The sequence below is a fragment of the Hyla sarda genome, chromosome 1 (genome assembly GCF_029499605.1).
Source record: "Hyla sarda isolate aHylSar1 chromosome 1, aHylSar1.hap1, whole genome shotgun sequence".
Classification (NCBI taxonomy): Eukaryota; Metazoa; Chordata; class Amphibia; order Anura; family Hylidae; genus Hyla; species Hyla sarda.
In genome coordinates this window covers 354,543,014-354,555,247 of record NC_079189.1, presented here as the reverse complement: position 1 = coordinate 354,555,247, position 12,234 = coordinate 354,543,014, and the positions used below count along the sequence as shown (strand labels likewise).

The following is a 12,234-nucleotide window of genomic DNA, read 5'->3' as shown; positions in this document are numbered from 1 at the left end:
ACAACCTGACAGCTGAATTTATGAAACTGCCCAACCTGTCAATTTCACACTTTAAAAATACAATAATGGCAGTTCCCATGGGATGAGAATTTCAAGCAAAGTGTCACAAAACCGCTTGCTGTTATAAGTAGCGAGTCTATACAATCTGTATGCGGAGGCAAAGAGAGACGTGTTACCTTTTCTCCTTTGTTGCTATTTGTACCAAATAGACAAGTGGGAATAAACTAAGTGATTGCTCTTGTTCAGTCAATCATGATCTGCCGTAACCTCTTCCGTACCAACAGAACACAGACTGGGCTCGGCTTACACCAGGGATCGACACAAGAATGGGAAAGGAACTTCCAAACTTCTAGATCTGAACATAACCTATATGGAGTATATAATATCTGTGGGGGTGGGGGTCGCACTGGACAGGGACCATTTTACACTGCTTTGTGGTGCCTTATTGGGTTTGTATGTTTAGGGCTACATATTACAAGACAACAATGCCACTGCTAGAACATGGATAGGAGGGATGGAACAATGATTTGGTTACAATGAATATACTAATATAAACACATTGTGGCTTGGTATATAGGCTCTAACAACAAAGGCACAAAGAAAATGAAAAGCTTATACAACCGAGTGTAATGGGAGCCAATGACGTGAGCTCATAACTTTTATATTAAAAATGCTATCCCTTGGGAATACTGGGCAGGAAAAGAATGGAACAAAGGATGCAATAACATGACCTGTGCCTGCATACAGTAGGGTAGAGTATGTGGGCAGCTTTATGTATCTACTGTATGTCTGTGTAGTATGCACTGTAGGTGAGTGTGTGTTTATTGGAGTATTTCTGTTAGTGTGTGTTTATGTATCTATGAGTGCATATGTGTGATTGTTAGTATAAAAGTATATATGTACATTTGTGTATGTATTGTAGGTGAGTGTACGTTTATTTGAGTGTGTATAGTATATAAGTGTGTATGCGCTGTAGGTGAGTATGTGTTATTGGAGTATTTCTGTTAGTGTGTGTTTATGTATCTATGAGTGCATATGTAAGATTGTTAGTATAAAAGTAAATATGTACATTTGTGTATGTATTGTAGGTGAGTGTGAGTATATTTGAGTGCGTGTATGTGTGTATAGTAAATGAGTGTTTATGCACTGTGAGTGTGTGTATATTTGAGTGTGTGTATGTGTGTATAGTATATGAGTGTTTATGCACTGTAAGTGAGTGTGTATATTTGAGTGTGTGTATATATGTGTATAGTATATGAGTGTTTATGCACTGTTGCAGAGGGTGTGTATATTTGAGTGTGTGTATGTGTGTATAGTATATGAGTGTTTATGCACTGTAGGTGAGTGTGTGTATATTTGAGTGTGTGTATAGTATATGAGTGTTTATGCAATGTAGGTGAGTGTGTGTATATTTGAGTGTGTGTATAGTATATGAGTGTTTATGCAATGTAGGTGAGTGTGTGTATATTTGAGTGTGTGTATGTGTGTGTATAGTATATGAGTGTTTATGCACTGTAGCAGAGTGTGTGTATATTTGAGTGTGTGTATGTGTGTATAGTATATGAGTGTTTATGCACTGTAGCAGAGGGTGTGTATATTTGAGCATTTCTGTTAGTGTGTGTTTATGTATCTATGAGTGCATATGTTTCATTGTTATTATATGACTATGTATGCACAGGTGTTTATGTACTCTAGGTCAGCTTGTGTATATCGTTGCACTTGTATGTGTTCATGTATCTATATGTGCATATGTATAATTGTTAGTATAGGAAGTAATATTTATCTACATTGTGTATATGTATGGGTGTTTATGTACTGTAGGTGAGTTTGTGTATATTTGAGTGGACATTTGCACTTGTATGTGTTTTTGTATCGGTGCGTGCATATGTATACTTGTTGGTATATGAATATACATGGGTGTTAATTTACTGTAGCTGGGTTTGTGTATATTGGAGTGTAAATTTGCACTTCTATGAGTTTATGTATGAGTGTGTATGTACATGTGTGCGTGCATGGGTGTGTATGTAGTTGTGTGTGTAAGTAGGTGAGTGTATGGATATTTGTAAGTATGTGTGTATATGTACGTAAATGTATTTATTGTGTATGTGTATTTATGTCAATGTATTTGTACAAGTGTGTACGTGTGTTCACACCGGTGGAAATGTGTGTTTACACTAGTTTACCGCCAATGTATGAAATGTGACCCAAGCTGCCAGCACTTAAAAGTTTCCCTCAAAGATGCAGAAGCTGCAGTAGGAATGTGTTAGTCCTCATAGTGTCTCCGGTCCTGAGGCATGTTAGCAGTGGGTGACAAACTAGACAGGACATTCAGCTAGATGATATAACCTCCAATATCTTCATTTCCATACATAAGCACAGCAGGGCTAGAACACTTCCAACAACACATCACACATATGGATGCTGATGAGGGAATGCCAGTCCTAACTGAGGGCAACTCTCCCAGCACTGCCACATACTGCAGACCCCACTCACACATGGAGAGGCTGGCAGGTAAGGAAGTCCTAGTGCTGCCCATACCATCTCACCATACAGAGATCAGCTCTACAGAGTTCTTCTTGGGTAAAGCAGTAAGTACACCCAATGGCAAAGTGATCTCACCCTGTGGTAAGTGATACCACCCACTGCATCACATGAATACAAGTAGATCACCTCCTGCTTCCCATACTGGAAAGTTCTCCATCAGGCACTTTGTATCCAACCTATACACCTTCCCATTCTCGTCCCCACAGGACAGGATGAGCATCTTGCCCCCCATTCCCCCAAGGCAGAGGTGCCCTTGTGCCAATCCACAGCTAGGGGTACAGACAAAGCCCAGGTATACAGTAGGCGTGCCATGCACTCTTCTCTACCCTCCCATGTCAGCAGTGGGGGTAAGAAGAAGTAATACCTGCTCATGCTCTCCACATCACATGCCCCTCAGGCTCTCCTGTGGGTGTAATCCAGGGGGCTCCGCTGCTCTCTGGGTAGAGTGAAGGGCTCCAGTTCGCGGGCACAGGACACATGTATGGAGATGGCTCTAGACTCGTCTTCCCAGTGTGTAGAGCAGCATCTCGTCTCCTCCTCACAGTCCTCACATCCCAAGTCCCAGGCAGCAGCAGCAGAGAAAGTAGTAATCCAGAGGCTGGGGAGCCTGCACTGAGCCCTCCTGCTCTTATCCTCTTATGTTATCAGTCAGTTAGACACACATCGTCTCCTCACACAGTCCTTCCATCAAGGCTGCTGGGGAAAGTGCCCATGCTGCCAGCCTAGCTCTGCCCGCTGCTGAAGCTGCTGTCGGACCTGTGTGTGTCTCAGGGGCGTGCACACACATACACAGAGAACGGCACCACAAGCCTCTGCCACAGAGACACAGGGCAGCCTGCGAGCCCGCCCAACCTCATGACTGACAGCTGCTCCGCCAATCAACCGCCTCGTCACTGCCTGGGAGCCAATCACACACTAGGAGGCCAGCTCCCGCCTCCTCCACATTCCCTGCACTCACTCATGTTACACACATTCCTCGCAGCCTCCCTCACTTGTGCTCCATGTTCTTCCCCACACATTCCAGCCTCCCTCACTCTCAGCTCTCCATACCCTCCTCACCACCTCACTATTGTTCAGGCACATTATCACTATTATTATCTATGGAGGCTCCTAACCTATTTAGTCAGGAATGAGGATTCTGTCTGACAAAAGTCATGCCCAGTCACATGTGCCACTTATAGTGGTCTCTATTCTGTAATAGGGGAGGGCTGGTGGGCACTGTGTGCCAAGGAGATACTATTTTAGAAGGTAACCCGGTGTTTTCCAAACAGGGTGCCTCCAGCAGTTGCAAAACTACAACTCCCAACATGCTGGGAGTTGTCGTTTTGCAACAGCTGGAGGCATCACCACTGTGGTAACCTGTATAGAAATATAGCATAAAATGAACCTGTTTTTGGAGCCTTAGGGTATGTTCACATTAAGTAATACCATCTGGCAGCCGCCGGCTAAATACTTTGGCGGTAGGACCATGCGGTACTGCGCCGTCACCATTGGCAGCTATGCAGTGCTCGAGGATTTCCGCACAAAGAATGAACATGTTCTTTCTTTGCATGGATCTATTTCAGCGGTGGAATTCTGCAGTATGAACGGGTCCGCAGAAGACGCATTCACACTAATTCCACGCCAACTACTTAGTGTGAGCATACCCTTCAGGGTCTATTCACACATTCAGAATTCTGCGCAGATTTGATGCGCAGGATTTCAGGCTGTGTTCAGTTTACATTGATATCTGCAACAGAAAATACTGCACATCAAATCTGCGCGTCGAATCTGCACAGAATACTGTACGTGTGAATAGACCCTAAAGGAGATATCTCATGGATAAAAACGTATTCCCTATCTGCAGGACAGGGGATAAGCTTTAAATCGCAGGGGGGGGCAGGGGCCCCGGCCCCTGAATGCTGGGGCTCCCTGCGATCTCCTGTATGGAGCCACAACTCTCCCCTGGAGAAGCACGTCAAACCCCCGCCACCAGCCCCTTCCATGTATCTCCATAGGAGAGCTTTTCAGCTATTTTCGGCTCTCCCATAGCTCTCCTAGCACTACACAGGACCTTCCCTGTGGATAGAGGATACATTTTTATACTACGTATCCTTTAAAGGCTTTTTCAACTTTTTATTTGGTTTATGTGCAACATTCGAGCAAGGTTTTCTTTCTCTGCCAGTAAGGGCCCATTCACACTTGCAGCGGAATCCTACTTATCACTCTAGGGAGGTGCTGTAGCAGTTCTGTAGTGGAATTGGATATTCTCCGTAACAAAATCAGCTGGAAGAGTCCCGTCACTATCCAGATGTGAACAGGTGGCGCTAACTGTCCGTAGCAATTCCGGGGGGAAGTTTCATAGTGTGAATGAGCCCTAAAAGTTCAGTTTGGCTTTTTCCGCCCTTGAGGAAAGCAGCTTGTTAAGAGATGGGAGATGCCAATGGGAATTATCCAGGAGGATATAACTATAAAATATATAGTCTTAAACACTTGGGTTATCAGGGAGGAGGATAACCCAAGGGGAAGAGTAGTGTGATGGGAAACTATCTTAAAGCGAAACTGTCATCAGTGTCACCTGTTTAAACCTGTTGTTACAGGCATGTAGTGTGGGTGACAGTCATAATATACTTCCCTACCCCCAGTCTGTGATGTCACTGCTGCATCCACAAGCCTGCTCACAGCGGGACCCAGCAAAGACGCAGCAGGGGTGACGTCGGCGTGCTTCTGCCTGCCGCCGGAATAAAGACGATAAGAGATAAACGGGACCACAGATCAGAGATAGGTGAGTTTCATTATAATCAGTGTCACCCACAGTACACACCTGTACCAACAGGTTAGAGCTGGTGTCACTGATGACAGCTTCCCTTTAAGAAGTAACCGTCATTAGAATACACATACAATGAAGGTGTTTCTGGAGTCTCCAAGTAAATTTGAGCTCTCTACCCAAAAACACATCTTGACTCAGTTACCCCCAACTCTATTAGATGCAGAAAACAAACTGCTAGCTAAGAAAACTGCTCAGATGGTATTAAAGGGGTACTACGGCGCTAAGACATCTTATCCCCTATCCAAAGGATAGGGGATAAGATGCCTATCGCGGGGGTCCTGCTGCAGGGGACCCCTGTGATCTTGCACGCAGCACCCATTGTACGCAGCAGCATGTTCGCTCCGGGTCTGACTACTGGCGATCACGGGGGCCAGAACATTGTGATGTGACGGCCCCGCCCTGTGTGATGTCACGCTCCGCCCCCTCAATGCAAGCCTATTGGAGGGGGTGTGACAGCTGTCACGCCCCCTCTCATAGGCATGCATTGAGGGGGCGGAGCGTGATGTCACACAGGGGCTGGGCTGTGATGTCACAATGATCCGGCCCCCGTGATCGCCAGTAATCAGACCCGGAGCGAACATGCTGCTGTGTACAATGGGTGCTGCGTGCAAGATCACAGGGGTCCCCTGCAGCAGGACCCCCGCGATAGGCATCTTATCCCCTATCCTTTGGATAGGGGATAAGATGTCTTAGTGCCGTAGTACCCCTTTAAGTGCATCGTACTCTTCTAGCCTCTGAATATCCTTGGGACGTTTATACAATCCTGGAACATCACCATACAATGTATAGTCTTTAACACCTGGATTATCGGGAAGTAGATAATAAGTAGGAAGATGTGAACATTTCTTAAAAATAAAGCAAAGGTTTTTTGAAATCTTCATGGACTTAAATAAAAAGTAAATGTGAACTCTTTGGCTCTGTTGTCCCCTTTTTATTTGATACAGAACCAAGTATATGAATGTAACCTGGCAGACACCAGAGAACATGAGCACCTGGTGCTGAATTTCTCCAAAACCGAGGGGGGCTCTCATATGGTTTTTATGGGCTGTAGTAAATGTATCCCTAGTCTTGGGGATCACCTCTATATTGATAGTGCAGATCTATTATCAAATGAGAACACACCTGGGTTCAGGAGGAATTCAGCACCCAGATGCTATTGGGGGTCTGCCAGTTTCTTTTATATATTTAATTCTGTATGGAATAAAAAGAGAAGCAACACAGTGCTCATATTTACTTCAGTCCCTGAGACTCTAAAACACCTTCATTTATTCTTAAGACAGTTCCGCATCTTCCTACTCTTCTTAATTCCTTCTCCGATAACCCAGTTGTTGAAGACTATACATTGTATAGTGATGTTCCAGACTGTTTGAAGGTCCCATAGATATTGAGAGGCAAGAAGAGAATGATCCACTGAATACCATCTAACATCTGAGCAGTTTTATCATCAGCAGCCATCACGTATACATCTGTCAGCGATATCGATTGTTCCTTTTCTGTTTTGCTCCTATATAACATTTCCTTTATTTATCACTTCCTAATAATGGAGACATCTTATCATTGTGGTGTAGCTCATTCAGCCTTTGCTATTGCTTGTCCACATGGCTGGCTGCATCTGGATCCAGGATACGCTGCCTCACCTTTCCCCACCCCTCCTCCAAACTTTCTCTCTTTCATGCTCACTCTTTTTGCCCTTCCTTCCTTTAATTTCAGTGCATATCTTATTGCATTTTCCTATTTCAATCCACTTCTGTTAAGTCTTTCCATTTCTTTCTAGAGAATATAATTTCAGTCTTCTTGTCTCATTGTTAGGAAGTAAGAATGTTGATCTCCAAGAAAGCTCTGTTACACTTAATGATCACATAGCATTCTGTAACCACTTCTCTAGTTAATATGAAACTTCTCATTGGACATAGAAGCTATTATCCATTACATTTCATTCTAAAATAGTTCATTCTAGAATTGTTCCATGTAAGTGTTTACAAATGGTGCATTGACATGCATCTGGACAAGATACACTTCCTATAAGAACAATTGTGTCAAAACAAGGCATATATAAAAGTTGTGCTGGGACTATATACAGACCTTTGTCACATTTCATTAGATTTCTGTGTCACAGATATATCAGTAAAAAAAAAAATCTGGTTGCAGCAGCCTCCCATTGATCTTAATAGGAGTTCCGCTGCTCTGTTCACACATCACAAGTTCTGCTGCGGAACTTCTGACAGAACACACCAGATAGGTCTTGTCTGTAAATGGGGCGGAGTTTATGTCTGCAGCCGATTGCTTGGGACTTAAGTGGCAAATCCAAATTATTTCTATACCATGCAGAACATTGCAGATCCAGAGAAGAAATTTCCTTGCTGAATATCCTCAGTGTAAAAGTTTTTATTACTGGAGGTCTAAGGCTCCTAGCGATAGCTGACATGAAGCGACAGATGTTCTGAGCTGAGCCTTGTGCACCTTTTGTTAGCTTTCTTTGGAGAGCTAAGTGCATACAGCCTTGTGATAACCCCACATCTTCAAATCAAACACAGAAGGGGTACAGCACTTAGTTGAGCATGTGTGTCCCTACATTTCAGTGATAAATAGGGGTGTCAGCACACAGACTTTCACCTATCAATGATCAATAGTTCTGACAATTGACTTGACAAGAAACCTATTGTAAAACAGAGATCTATGTGGCGCTCCACCCAAAAGTCTAGAAAACACAGAAAGGTGCATCATTTCTTCATTTCCAAATATGACTATTATACTACTGAACAGCAGCATAGATATGAAACTGGCATGAATGATTTGGTATTTTTCTTAAACCTTAAAGTCACCATACAAAAAAAATGTTGTGTCCTGTTCACATTTCCATTTTTATTCTCATAGAAGGTGTCGGTGTATAGACATAAAGTAGAATACCCATTGAATTCCATTGGATTATATATTTTTTTTCACTTAATGTATAGGAAATTCAACAGACTATGTTTTTCTATACAGTAAGGTAAAAGGTTTGCCAATTGGCATCTTTTGGCATGCTCTTGGTATGTGTCTTTTGGAATTCACCATATATCACATCATATCATAGAAAGAGTACAGACCATTAATGTGACATTTATCTATACTCTTGGTTCACATTTTTAAGATAGACATTTTGTAATGACAAGGCATACATATTGGGAGAATTCATTATTATGTTTGGAAAAGTTTTTTTCGTCTATTTTTGTCCCAATGGTTTGTCACAGTCAATTTCAGCGGCAAAAGTGTGTGTGACTTTTCATATAGAAGACTTTTCAAGCTGTTGACTATATGGCTGTGTGAACTAGGTAGATACAGAGATCGGCACTGTTGTGTTTAAACCGGGCTAGTCCCGCGGTCCCGATAGGGAATAGATGCAGCGCTACTGTGCTCATACCCCAAGTGAAAATGCATGGTGACAGTCACAATCAAAGAGAAGAATGAAGGGGGAAGCTCTTACGATCTGGAGACAACTCAGGTGCAGACTTTGTCTTTATTCAAGGCGCATAACAATTCTCATAGCATGGTGAACTTCACCACGCTGCGTACCTTAGCGTCCTGCGCTATGAGAATTGTTATGCACCTTGAATAAAGACAAAGTCTACACCTGAGTTGTCTCTGGATCGTAAGTGCTCCAACTATATGGCTGTGTTTGGTTTGGAATTTTGCAATGGTAATTCATTTACTACATCCGACATTTCAAAAAGTCACATTTTACTAACACAACTGTTCTCTAAACATCACAAACCCATGTCACCACCAATTATACTTAGAAAACTGCCAGTGCTGACTCCAGAAAGTTATAACAGCCAAAGTTACATATGCCGTGCAACAAAAATGATAACTTTAGTGCAAGACAGACAAAAAACATGCTAAACAAAAAAGGCTGACAACGTCCGATTTTAGTAAATACAACCTAATGTGTATATACAGAAAACTGTTGACTATGCCTGTCATTATAATTGGTCTGATATTAGGAGATGACATGTTCATAGACAATACTGCATAGAATGTAGGCATGACTACATACAATAATACAACACAAACATGCTGTATAGTAAGACAAATTTCAGTTTCTGCAGAAGAATCTTATCCTAGTCATTCAGTTGAGCACGAACAGTAATAAAACCTAATGCTTAATGCCAAAAACCCCATAATGAATAATTTGCCAAATGAAAATGGTCTTTTAGGATACATCATTTCATGTGAAGGTGATCTTGACTTTTTTCCCCATTCAATTAAGCATATTGCAGATCTGTGAACCTCCTTCTATTTACAGAGCAGGCATAAGGAAACATTTGGCCATCATCTCCCTGCAATTCACAAGATGAAGTGAGGCCAAGAGGCAAATACATGCGCTGCTCCTATTTCCTGCAAATGTCCACTGATCCCTTTATGTGATCCAGCCTTTCCTTTCACAGTGTAATCTTCAATACAGGCGTTTCAATCTGCCTGTTAACACGCGGCTTCTCTCTAGAAAGTCTCTACATTTAAGAGTTGCAAGCGTGAGACTAAGTTTGGCTTATCACACAATATGTTTTGCCTTGGTTTTATAAACAGCATGGTTCTCTGCTCTCCCCCCCCCCCCCCCTTTTAGCCAGAATCACAGAACAAATCAGAATGAACTAGACTTCCTCCTCCTTTTCTTCCAAAGGCCTGTACAGTGAATTCCTCGTATCAGATTTCAGCCTTTTGCTGGTCGAAGACAGCAGAAGGGGCCCTGAGAACAGTTACAAAGAGAGATGTGATCATTCATTTTACTCTGTCTTTTCACCCTTTGTACTGCTTCTTGCACATGTTGCTTCAAATATAAAGTTTATGTAAAGTTATTTTACATAAAAGTTACTTTACAGGAAAACCACCAGTGGAAGCATATTACACTATTCCTTTATGAAAGAACCAGAGGTCATTTACAGACCAAAGAAAACTGTAGACCAACTTCTTTACATGACCATATGCTCCTCCTTAGTTTTAGCACATTTTAAGGTGCGCACATGTTTTTTTCAGTCTACATTAACCTCTGCGGTGCTGTATAATAATGTGTATCTGTGCATTGTGGGAATCCATTACTCGTCATCTCTTCTCTTCAATCTGAGCTCTGGCTCACTACAAAGTTTTATTTTACAACTCTACACTAATATGATTGGGAATTGCATCAACATCATTTTCTATATCAACTATTCACACTTCAGATTGCACCTTCTTTCATAAAAAAAAAATCAATAAAAGTAATGAATTTCATAACATTAAGTCATTTCAAGCTTTTTCATAGCAAGTATAAGATTCACACGTCGTTTTCAAGTATAAGATTCACACATGTCGTTTTCAAGTATAAGATTCACACATGTCGTTTTCAAGTACAAGATTCACACATGACGTTTTCAAGTATAAGATTCACACATGTCATTTTCAAGTATAAGATTCACACATTTAGTTTTCAAGTATAAGATTCACACGTCGTTTTCAAGTATAAGATTCACACATGTCGTTTTCAAGTATAAGATTCACACATTTAGTTTTCAAGTATAAGATTCACACATGTCGTTTTCAAGTATAAGATTCACACATTTAGTTTTCAAGTATAAGATTCACACGTGTCGTTTTCAAGTATAAGATTCACACATGTCGTTTTCAAGTATAAGATTCACACATGTCGTTTTCAAGTATAAGATTCACACATGTCGTTTTCAAGTATAAGATTCACACATGTCGTTTTCAAGTATAAGATTCACACATTTAGTTTTCAAGTATAAGATTCACACATGTCGTTTTCAAGTATAAGATTCACACATGTCCTTTTCAAGTATAAGATTCACACATGTCGTTTTCAAGTATAAGATTCACACATGTCCTTTTCAAGTATAAGATTCACACATGTCCTTTTCAAGTATAAGATTCACACATGTCCTTTTCAAGTACTGTATAAGATTCACACATGTCCTTTTCAAGTATAAGATTCACACATGTCGTTTTCAAGTATAAGATTCACACATGTCCTTTTCAAGTATAAGATTCACACATGTCCTTTTCAAGTATAAGATTCACACATTTAGTTTTCAAGTATAAGATTCACATATGTCGTTTTCAAGTATAAGATTCACACATGTCGTTTTCAAGTATAAGATTCACACATGTCGTTTTCAAGTATAAGATTCACACATGTCCTTTTCAAGTATAAGATTCACACATGTCCTTTTCAAGTATAAGATTCACACATGTCCTTTTCAAGTATAAGATTCACACATGTCCTTTTCAAGTAGAAGATTCACACATGTCGTTTTCAAGGATAAGATTCACACATGTCGTTTTCAAGTATAAGATTCACACATGTCCTTTTCAAGTATAAGATTCACACATGTCCTTTTCAAGTATAAGATTCACACATGTCGTTTTCAAGTATAAGATTCACACAGGTCGTTTTCAAGTACAAGATTCACACATGTCGTTTTCAAGTATAAGATTCACACATTTAGTTTTCAAGTATATGATTCACACATGTCGTTTTCAAGTATAAGATTCACACATTTAGTTTTCAAGTATAAGATTCACACATGTCGTTTTCAAGTATAAGATTCACACATGTCGTTTTCAAGTATAAGATTCACACATGTCCTTTTCAAGTATAAGATTCACACATGTCCTTTTCAAGTATAAGATTCACACATGTCGTTTTCAAGTACTGTATAAGATTCACACATGTCGTTTTCAAGTATAAGATTCACACATGTCGTTTTCAAGTATAAGATTCACACATGTCGTTTTCAAGTATAAGATTCACACATGTCGTTTTCAAGTATAAGATTCACACATGTCCTTTTCAAGTATAAGATTCACACATTTAGTTTTCAAGTATAAGATTCACATATGTCGTTTTCAAG

General features: G+C 40.8%; 1 protein-coding gene across 42 annotated transcripts in view; it reads right to left on the bottom strand.

The window, feature by feature from the left end:
* Positions 1–12,234, bottom strand: part of PTPRD (protein tyrosine phosphatase receptor type D) — a 1,959,121-nt gene that overhangs the window by 411,934 nt on the left and 1,534,953 nt on the right. The window contains exon 1 of one of the 42 annotated variants that reach the window (XM_056521473.1): positions 2,909–3,363. The exons of the other annotated variants lie outside the window; for them this stretch is intronic. The gene's annotated coding sequence lies outside the window, so the exon portion shown is untranslated. Of the gene's footprint in view, positions 1–2,908; positions 3,364–12,234 lie in introns of those variants that run through there. 42 annotated transcript variants of the gene reach the window in all.